The sequence below is a fragment of the Neolamprologus multifasciatus genome, chromosome 4, assembly GCF_963576455.1.
Source record: "Neolamprologus multifasciatus chromosome 4, fNeoMul1.2, whole genome shotgun sequence".
Lineage (NCBI taxonomy): Eukaryota > Metazoa > Chordata > Actinopteri > Cichliformes > Cichlidae > Neolamprologus > Neolamprologus multifasciatus.
In genome coordinates this window covers 20048905-20060580 of record NC_140442.1, presented here as the reverse complement: position 1 = coordinate 20060580, position 11676 = coordinate 20048905, and the positions used below count along the sequence as shown (strand labels likewise).

At 41.2% G+C, this 11676-nt stretch overlaps 1 pseudogene; it reads left to right on the top strand.

Moving 5' to 3' along the window:
• The first annotated feature begins 837 nt into the window (after positions 1-837).
• Positions 838-9861, top strand: LOC146520345 (uncharacterized; annotated as a pseudogene).
• Positions 9862-11676: the final 1815 nt, after the last annotated feature.

The window sequence follows — 11676 nt, the reverse complement described above, 5'->3', positions numbered from 1 at the left end:
TTGGCTGATGAATACCAAAAGTATCTTGCTAAGGGACTTTTAACTTAATTTTAGGGTTGGCATATGTAAACTTTTGACCCTGTATGTATATTTTTGGAGGTAATCCAAAATAAATTGAAACTTGTGGATCCAATTGCTGAATTTCAAAGTTGTTAAGTTGTTAAAGATTCATGCTGTAGAATAATTCCACTCTGGAAAAAGAAAAGTTTAAAGAAATCATTAAGAGCCCAAAATTGCCATGACATTCATGTCCATGATAAGTTTATGTAAACCTTTGACCACAACTGTATTTTGTCTTTTACTAGCACATGCTTACCATTTTAAAATTGGTCTGCTGCTATATAGCGAAGTTCATTGTCTACCACAATAAAGCAGACCTCATTTTAACTGGGGCCTTAGAGATATGACAACTAGAAAGTGCAAACAGAGAAAGTATTGAAAGCAAACAGACTCATGTTGATTTTTCAGCTTCACACCCTCCAGTACAGCCAAACCAGAACACACACTATAATTAAAACAGGATACGCTTCAAATTTGATCTGCAGTGTTGCCCACAGATGGTGTTAAAACTCTTTCATGGTTCGCTAGAAAGTTCACCAAAGGTTACACACTGTTGAGGCAGTTTGAGTCAGAAGAGGCATTATTTATTGTTTAGCACTAGAAATCGATCTGCCTGAACATTTGTAAAGATTTTTATATGTATTTTTCTAACACCATACATCTGCAAACATAAGGTACTTTTAAAGGGTGGATGTATGCTCAAAATAATGGATGACACAACAGTCATTGGTTTGATTAACCGACTGCATACAGTGAGGAGGTGTTAAACCTGGCAGCATGGTGTTCTACCACCAATCCCATCCTAAACATAAGACAAAGGAGATTGTGGTAGATTTTAAGAAGAAAAGAGGTGCACAGAGAGTCCCCGGCTTCTAATATCTGGGGTTGAATATCACTAAGGTCATCTCCTGGTCTGTACACACCTCCACTGCCATCTATGTTTAAAAAGGCTGGGCAGACTTTCACAAGATCTCCTTTTTCCTGAAACTGTTTATCACTGCATGGTACTGCTGTACTGTGCTGCACTAAACAGGACCAGAAGTCTTGGCAGTGTGTTGTCTGGATCGTTGGCGCAGAGCTGTACGCAGATTCTGGGGACATCCAGGAGTTAGCTGCCTGGCCAGTCTGAGAGATTGTGGTAGAAGAGCCTTATTCAAGAAGGTGACCAAGAACTTGATAGTCACTCCTGATAGAGCCCCAGTGTTGATCTGTGGAGAGAGGAGAACCTTCCAGAAAAAAAAAACATTTCTGTAGGACTCCATCAATCAGGCCTGTATAGTAGAGTAACCAGATGGAAGCCACTCCTCAGTAAAAAAGCAAACGACAACCCACGTGGAGTTTGCTCATGTGGGTTGAAGGACTCTCGGACCGTGAGAGTTCCCTGGTCTGATGAAACAAAGATAAAACTCTTTGGCCTGAATCATGTCTGGAGGAAATCAAGTACCACTCCTCACCAGGGCAGTACCATCCCTACAGTGAAGCATGGTGGTGGCAGCATCATGCTATGTGGATGTTTTTCAGGGGCAAAAACTGATAAATTAGTAGACATCCTTGATGATAACCTGCTCCAGAGTGCTCTGGACCTTGAACTGGAAAAAAGGTTCATCTTTCCACAGGACAGCAACCCTAAGCACACAGCCAAGATAGCAAACAAGGGGCTTTGGGACCAGTCTGTGAATGTCCTTGACCGGCTCTGCCAGGCTTGAACCTCACTGAACGTCTCTGGAGAGATCTGAAAACCGCTGACCACATCCAACTCGATGGAGCTGTAGAGGTTCTGCAAAGACAAGAACAGGCCAGAAATAGGTGTGCTTAGCTTGTAGCATATTCTCAAAAAGACTTGAGGCTGTAATTGCTGCCAAAAGTGCATCAGCAAGGTCTGCGAATATTTATGTATATGTTATATTTTTGTTTATAATTTGTATTTGTATTACTTTGTCATTATGGGTTTGTGCATGTAGAATTTTGAGGTGAAAAAGTCATTTAATCCTTTTTGGAATAAGGCTTTATGGATCCACCACAGAATGGATCGACCATTTGTCCATAGAAGCAAGGGATGCATATCCAGTATAATTGTATTTGTACTGCAGTATAACAACAATATAGTCTTCTTTAGTCTTGAAACGGAGAAATTAGATATGACATGTTATTTTGAGGGCTCGTAGATGTTAGATACTTTTGTTACAGCCAAGTTTGCCAAGCTTTTTTTTCCCCTAAATGTTTGACTTTCCCATCGTACGTATTAAGTTGTGCCATCATTTGTTTTAAAGTCAGTTTGTCGACTTTACAGAAATGTAAAGTCAAGCTGAATATGCAGATGTGTCTTTTTTTCCTAGACGGGGGGAGACGTGTGTGGTAAATCCTTTTTCACATTTGTGTGTTGATTTCTACATTTCCAGCCTCCTGCTGACAGAGTTATAGCCTGCAGGCTGTGCCTCGTTCTGCAGGAAATTCCACCCTCTTAGAGTAAATCACATTTCACATTTGACATATCTCTATGTATTTTTTCAGTAATGCATGTCCTGAGTAGCAGCGTAGTGCACAATGACAAGTCGAGAGGATACTCCACAGTCATTCTCAGTTACCGAGTCATCCTGGCTTGAACTGCCAGCTGGCAATCGCAGGCACAGACTTCCAGGCCGCAGCCTCCGTACAATACCGAAAGCCACTCTGTCGCTGGATTTATTAGATCTGCGTCTAAAGCTAGCTAGAGATAAAGGAACCAATTCTTCATAGATCCTCAGCTAGGGTGTGGAAAAGTGGCAACTTTTGCCTGAAGAGCAGAGCTGGCTGTCTGTGGAACATCTTTTGGCTTGATTTGAGAGCCTCTGTGACTGCATACATTCAGTCCTGACAAAAAAAAGGTAGGTGGAAAGAGCAATGGGAGGCAATGAGAGAGAAAGATCCTTATTCCTTATAGACAGCCCATCCGCCCTCATGACCCTGCTGTCTGATTAGACTGTCAAACTGTAATAGAAGTGATTGAGAAGATGTGAGAGGAATTAGGCATAGGGGGGAAAAAGTGGAAAAAGGCTGACCACCCTGCAGAGAAAATGAATCACATGGAAAGAAGATATAGACGAGAGACAGATGATTGAAAAGTAGGCTGCAAGATTAAAAGCCAGGGTGGCAATAGATAAGAGTAATGACAGAAGGGGGGAAAAGGCAATGCGAATATATTCAAATTTTTATTGGTGCTTCTGTGGACAACCTCGAAGAGATGAAGATAGAGAGCGCCGCAGCAATCAGTAGCACAAATAGTTAAAGTGCCATGCCGGTGTTTAAACGCTGTTTGTCCCTGAAGCAGGAGAATTAAGTTAGCAGTCAATGAATACTTGCACTTAAACAGGTCATACTGGCCAAAAATGCCCGAGTGCACCAAAACAGAAATGGAAAGAAATAAGATGGGTCTGATTCTATCTTAGCTGGCAAACATGTTAGAACAGAAGAATGAGCTATGATATATAATCTCAGCTCACCTCCACAATTGCTCAAACCAGCCTAAGCATTCATTTTCATCATCTCATTTCTCACTCATGACCTGATCTTTGCCATCTTTCAAACTTGATCTTACGTGAGCCGAACAATGAAACTGCACATTCTGTCAATGTAAAGAAGCTCAACTGCACATTTAATCCCTGGGATATCTTAATATAAGATAATAAAAAAAAAACAGTGATTAAACAAGCACATCTCCCTTTTCTACATGATAAATGTGTAAAATTGCAGGAAAAACCTCTGGTAGCTCAATGTCCACACGGTCCTGTCGTTTTAAAAGTATCGATTTTGTTAATTATCCACTTTGACATTGTATGAATGGCTGTGGAGGACGTCAGAATCAAAAGTTGTAAAACTTACAAAAAATAGAGTTAAAAGCCACAAAATGTATGCCGTCCTTCATATTTTCCAAAGCCGTCCAGCGGGCCTGATTGGAGTCTTTGGCAGGACGATTTTGGCCCCCAGGCTTTATGTTTGACACCACTAATCTAGAATGTGCATGATTCTGGGCTACGACTTCTGCAGTTTTAAGCTACTGAAGAGGAATTATGACTTTTATGTTCAGTGTCAGTGACTACAACAGTACTTTTTCATTTTTGGTACACTTTACTACTTCTGACTACAGTGACACTCATAACACATTATTATATATATAATATATAAATGTCACCCAGTCAGTTACAATTTAGATCTTATTGTTTGGTGTTGGTTTATTAGTAATCGGGGAAAAAACACTCTCTTAGAGATCCACATAAACGTTAAGCATGAAGAGACCCCTCATGGGTCTTTGTACCAAGTCACGGATGTCAGGCTGTGATTGGACGATCTCCGTGCTCTAACAAAGCTTATTAAAAAGGTTGTAAATAGCAGTTTTAAGTCTAAATAACAGTAAAAACATTTAGTTTGCTTTCTACAGCAGATTGTCCTGCACAGTGTTTCTGTCAGCCTTCCACAAGTCCTGTCATGGATGATGTCTCTAAGCAGCAAGTGGTGTTGTGCCAACATGCACATCCTGTGTGGTAAATCATTAAGATGTTTACTCATGATTAAAGACGTTCTTTCTGCCTGAAAAGCTTCAGATGTGTACCACGGTACACTAAGAGCAGGCGTAAGATGGTGTTTGATAAATGATTCAACACTCGGCTAATCAATTCCCACAAGATCCTGGTTGGTGCTTTGGATTAATCCATGACTCAGTTATGGGTTGTATCACAGAAAGTGCTGCGTTTGTTTGTGCAGGTCCTCGTGGGATACGAGCTGACCTCTGTGTGCGATCTGTTTTTCTGATCTTTACAAATGAGATGAAAGCAGCAAGAGTGAATCCCATGAAACCTCTCTGGGTCTTCTTTCGCAGATTCTTTGGACAGACGCTTCATTTTCTGTCACTACCAATTCGTTTTTAAGAGAGAAACTAAGAAACCCATGATAATTATAAAAAGGTACTATAAAAAGATGCTTATTCGATTGATTTAAGCTACATAAAAGTCATTTCACAGTGTGACAGCGTAAAAGTAAATCACTGAGTTGCAAAACCTTAACATGTGGAAACTTAATCATTACTGATTTTCTTCTTCTTCTTTTATTCCTAAAACTAGGTAGACCCAAAAAGAGGAAGGGAGTTTGTATGAGTGTGTTTCTTTGTGCGATATCAAGCTTGCTACCAAGTCTTGGTGCATGGATCAGACTGGCATGGACAGGTTTTCAGTCTGGAACATAACTGTCACGCTACCTGCTATAATGTCTTGCTATGATTGGCCTTAATTGATCTAATTTAAGTTGTTAGAGCTTTCTGAATTGACGCAGCCATTACAGCCACTTTGAGAAATGACTAAGTACATGTCACAATGATCATGTGACACCAAGTTAATTCTGGCAACATAGAATGGTCTCATAGCAGTAATTAATTTAAAAAAGAGGCTTAATAAAGCTGAGACAATCAGAACACATGACTGAATATTGTCTCCTACACACTCTGCTCTATAGAAGAACAAATGTTGACACAGGTTACATTATGTGCTTTAAGCAATATTGAGCATGGGAACATCTTTATGAAAGTGAGTTTAATGCACTGCAATGCAAGGAACTACATAAAAGGAAACATCATCATCATAGTTGCAGCATGGACACTTCAAAAATAGTAAAACAGAGAGGAATCGCTGCGAGCACCAGAGATGCTAACAAAAATATTTTCAAAAGCTCCTAAAAATGCACTCTGCGGCCGCGTGGGCTTGCATTTGAGCTTATTATGCCACAACACCGAAACTTTAATAATTTACCCGCAAACACCAAACAGCGACTGTCCCTCGTATGCGTGTCTCAGCCATGACTTGACCTTTCCCAAGTGGGCCTTTTTCACAGCAGACACTCTGACTTGTCACAGTGGGAAAAGCCTGGGGGCGTTAGTAATGACTACAATCTACTTAAGGGAGGGCCTGCTTTTGTGAAACATCAATACACCTGTGCTTTCCCTGGAGCCCCGAGTCAAAATGTCTGCTGTGAAAAATCACCTTCCAGCAGCCTGCCTGTGCTTAAAACACTGCCCCATGTGAACGCAAGATTAAAAAAAAAATCACAGCAGGAAGTTAATTTAAACCAGTTCAGTCCCAGTCGATTTTCAAATGAACAAACTCAGATTTTGAGCTTTGCAGATGCTAAATCTACAGTCTGTTTCTCTTTAGAGTTTGACAAGCAGCTATTTAAAGTATTAGTTTGGCATTTGGGAACTGTACTTGTTATTTATTGATTTTAATGTGTGGTGATTTGCTATCTTTGGACAGAGGCAGACTAGCTGTTCCCTTTCCTGCTTTTAGTCATTACTGTTAAGCATCTGATAGCCATGGCTTCAATCATCACCACCAAAAAATTTAAAAACAAGAAAAAAAATCCCTTGTTTTTAAATTCAATCTGTCAGGCAGAGATAAAAACTACAATCTGTAGTTTTTATCTCTGCCTTTAATTGTGCCTTATAACAGCATAAGGGATATAATATTTTCCCTGAGCTAGTCACTACACAAACACCTCATGAACGCAAGATCGTAAGATGGTATTCCTGACTTAATGGGTGAAAAATATCCGATAAACTATTGACATTCCAGAACTGGAATGCAGTAGGATGAGCAAACACGGCTAATCTGAGATGGTGATCATTGCTCCTTTAAACCTCCTGAATGGATTCACATTCTCGCAGCTGCCCAGATACTGTACGCTCCAGCGTCCTCCTCATTTGAATATGAAAGGGCAGTGGAAGCTTACATCAAGATGACTGATTCTGACACAAATGTCTGGAGACTCATTTGTCATTTTGTGTCTCAAAGTTCAGAACCCTGAATCTGTCTTTATATATATATCAGAAGACCAGCACATTAAAGATTTACTAATTAGACCTTTGTGTACTATCATAAGACCTGGGTCAGAACTGGCTGCAAAGTCTGTAGAAAATGCATGTTTTCTGGCAATTGCAGCTTTCTAGATACTTCCATGTGCACCTATACTAGCATGTGGCAAACAGGCTGTCGAAAAACAGTTGCATACTTTAAAGTTGCTCACTGTTTGTGCACCAAATGCCCCACTAATTGTAGTCATGTATTATTTCCAGGGCTTATATACATGTTTTCCCTCAAAGAATATGAGATCTGATGTGTTTTTCGGGATAGTTTTGCATGTGTGGGCTCACTGATTGGTCTCTCATCTTGTTTCACTGTCTGCTGGGTCTGTTTCCTATTCTCCACAGCCTCTTTAATCTGATGTTGAAATGTATTCCTCTCACATGAAATTATTTTTGCCCACTGCCAAGACATAGTAACATGATTTTCTGTCTTAGAGGCATTTTAGTCTGCAAATTTTAAGTTCCCCTACTCTGCTTGATGTTTCTCTGAACGAGTATGGACTACAAGAATCTTTCTTCTTAGATGAGAGGCATGGGATTTAATAAATCATACCTCATTTCTTTTCTGTTTCATTTTTTTCACATTAGGGGGTGTAATAGAAGCTGCCACATTCTGATGTAGAGTTTTTACAGGGGATGGATGGCATGTATTTCATTACTGTGTGATTGTATAGAGCTATGGCTACAAAGTGTGACCACACTGATGTGTGATAGACTGGACATCTGACACTGCACTAAAAAAAAAAGCTTGCAGGTGACGGCTGGAGGTGGCATATTGTGCAGAAAATACAGGCTGTGAATGAAAACCTCACTACAATACTTGACATGTATTTATATACATATCAGAATCAGAATCAGAATCAGAATCAGAAAGGGTTTTATTGCCAAATGTTGAGCAGGTTTACAACATCAGGAAATTGCTGCGGTACTTAGTGCAAACATACTGTCATATAACGCTTAAATCAACATAAAAATAAAAATAAGAATGAAAAGTGCTAAGTAGATAGATATATACATGAGTGCAGGTGGTGATCAGTGCCAAACATGGAATGATGCAGTGAACACAGCGTAGGGTCATGTGTTAGTGGTGGGAACAGTCCTATGGTTATTGTTCATGAGTCCAACAGCAGAGGGGAAGAAACTGTTCTTATGGCGAGAGGTTCTGGTGCGAATGGACCGGAGCCTCCTGCCTGAGGGGAGCAGGTCAAACAGACTGTGTCCAGGGTGAGAAGGGTCAGCTGAGAGCCGAGCTGCACACCCCAGTGTCCTGGAGGTGTACAGGTCCTGCAGAGATGGGAGTCTGCAGCCAATCACCTTCTCAGCAGAGCGCACAACACGCTGCAGTCTCTGTTTGTCCTTGATAGTGGCTCCAGCGTACCACACGGTGATGGAGGAGGTGAGGATGGACTTGATGATTGCAGTGTAGAATTGCATCATCGTCCGTGTTGGCAGGTTGAATTTCTTCAGCTGCCTCAGGAAGTACATCCTCTGCTGGGCTTTCTTAATGACGGAGGTGATGGTGGGCTCCCACTTCAGGTCCTGGGTGATGGTGGTACCCAGGAAGCGGAATGAGTCCACAGAGGTGATGAGGGTGTCAGTCAGGATGATGGGGGGGAGTGGGGCTGTGTGCTTCCTGAAGTCCACAATAATCTCCACTGTCTTCTGGGCATTTAGCACCAGGTTGTTGTGGCTGCACCAGGACACCAGACGTTCAACCTCCCTCCTGTAGGCAGACTCATCCCCGTCCGAGATGAGTCCGATAATGGTGGTGTCATCTGCAAACTTGATTAGCTTGACAGATTGGTGGGGGGAGGTGCAGCAGTTGGTGTACAGGGAGAAGAGCAGAGGAGAAAGAACACAGCCCTGAGGGGAGCCGGTGCTGATGGTCCGGGAGTCCGAGACATTCTTTCCCAGCCTCACGTGCTGCTTCCTGTCCGTCAGGAAGTCAGTGATCCACCGGCAGATGGTATCAGGCACATTCATCTGGGAAAGCTTGCCTTCGAGATGGTCTGGAAGGTGTTGAAGGCAGAGCTGAAGTCCACAAACAGGATCCTGGCGTAGGTTCCTGGGGAGTCCAGATGCTGCAGGATGAAGTGTAGAGCCATGTTGATAGCGTCGTCTACAGACCTGTTGGCTCTGTACGCAAACTGCAGGGGGTCCAGGAGGGGGGCCGTGAGTACTAAAGTACTAAAGTGAACATGTGTATGTAATACTTTACATGTATGAGGAATGTTAAGGTAAAAATAAATACATAACCCCTATTCTGCACACAGATATGACTTTTGCACCACCACTCCTTATTAGGTGCACCTTGCTAGTACTGCTAGTACCATTTTCCTTAATAACTGCTATAAGTCTTTGTCACATTGATTCAACAAGGTACTTGAAATATTCTAGTCCACAGCAACATTACAGCATTACACAGTTGCTGCAAATTTGTTGGCTGCACATCCAAGATGTGAATCTCCCTTCTGACCATATACCACAGGTGCTCTGTTCGAGATCTGGTGACGGTTGAGGCCATTTAAGTACAGCTGTTATGTTGATGAAACTACTTCTAGATGATATGATCTTTGTGACATAGTGTGTTATCCTGCTAGAAGTGGCAATCAGAAATGTGGTCATAAAGGGATGGACATGCTCAGCAACATTTATTAAGTAGGTGGTGTTTAAATGATGCTCTCTTGGAACTAAAGGGTCTAAAGTGTACCAGGAAAATATCCCCCACACTATTACACCTCCACTGGTTTGAACTGCTGATAGAAGGCAGGACGGATCCATGTTTAATGTTGTTTACACCAAATTCTGGCCCGAAACACAAGACTCAACAGATCAAGCAGCATTTTTCCAATCTTCAGTTGTCCAATTTTGTTGAACCCATATAAATTGTCCCCTCAGTTTGCTGTTTTTAACTTGCAGAGGTGGTTCCTGGTCCTCTGCTGCTGTAACCCTGCTTCAAGGTTCAGCATGTTGTGCATTCAGAGATGAGAGACATTTTCTTCCAGAAAACTCCTGCTCACTGGATAATTTCTCTCTCTTTTTGGCCATTCTCTTGTTGTGTGGAAAAATGCCAGCAGATCAGCCGTTTCAGCCCATCTGGCACTAACAGTCATGTTACATTCAAAGACGCTTAAATCATCTTTCTTCTGTATTCTGATGCTCAGTTTGAATTTCAGCAGGTCATGATGACCATGTCTCAGTGCCTAAATGCATTGAGTAGCTGCCATGTAATTGGCTGACTAGACATATGTATTAACAAGTGGTTGAAAACATGCAACTAATAAAGTGGCCATTCAGTAAACATATGAATATCTCTCATACTGTTTATATCTGTGAATCAGTTTCTGAATACATCTTTAAAATTGGTACATTTATTTGGACAAACATTAATCGAAATAATTCTGATCTGTTTTCCTCGAGAAAGTAAAAAAAAATGCCTCATGCTTGTTGTTCTTTTTTTCCTCGCTAGCCTGGTTTAAGATTAGATTCACGAATGTCTTTGGCAAAAGCATGCTGCTAATACACAGGCTAGTGTGTGTGGGTGGAGGAGGCCAGTGGAGGAAATTGTGCTGTTCAAAAAAAAAAAAAAAAAGAAAGAGGAAAAAACATGCAGAATATCTCAGACATTGTATTTGTATTACACCAGTTGAATTAAATAGCTACACATTTTCCTCCCACTTCAATAAAATACCCGATAATAAAAAAAAAAATCCCCCAGGCACAGGGCGCATGTAAAAATGTGGTTCTTCTGAAACTAACAGAGCAGAATGTGAACATTTGTACTGTGCAGGTCAATGAGTTTCCTTTCATTGTTATGTTCACACTATACAATGTGCTATTGCTACACTGAAGCACCACTACCTAAAGTGGTAGGAATATTAAAATAAAATCCTGTTACACTTTTTCTGTCTTTTTGCAAATCTTAAAATTTACTTCATCTTAATCTCACAGCTAATAGGACCCAGAGTTGGAAACACAGGCTCCCTGCACTTCAGATATGTTATGGAGAAGCTTCGAAAACTGATATTAGTCTAAAATTGGACATTGTGGTGAAGCATCATGCTTAGACAGTTTAACCTTGGGTTACAGCTTATACAGAACTTACCTCCACCTGTTAGCAGAGGGGTGATCTCTGTGTTCCAGGAGCATTCGATGTTATATGACAGGAAACAATTAACCTCACATAAAATGTCCCTTTGGCAAAAACTAGAAAAAATAACAAAACAATGGACTGAGGACCTCAAGTGGATGGCAAATGAACAACAACCATCTATGTGAGTGCCACATGCCAGGAATGAAAAGGTCATAACACGCTGTGCTAATGGGGTTTATCAAGCCTGACATAATTGGCCTTGCGTTCCATCTAACACACAATTTCCCCATTCAAAGAAAAGCAGCTCTGGGGAGCTGCCATAGATTGAATGGCTAATAAATGCAGTCCTTTTATTTTAACCTTTATGTTGTCTGACTAGGTGTGTGAGGTCTCATCTGACTATCTGCCAAAACCTCAGGCCAGCATTCATTTGGGGATGCATGTTGTTAAAGACTGCGTTTCTGTAAAGCTTTTTATGGTAATGATAGCAAAACGCTCCTTAATTGGATCTCACTGAAAGCTAACACGGCACAGTGAACGGAGCTGAAATGCATCGCAGACACTACAAACAAACAGAATCTGTGTGGTTCCCAGTGTGTTTACTCAAAGACTGTTTTAACTGTACATGTGGAATCCCTAC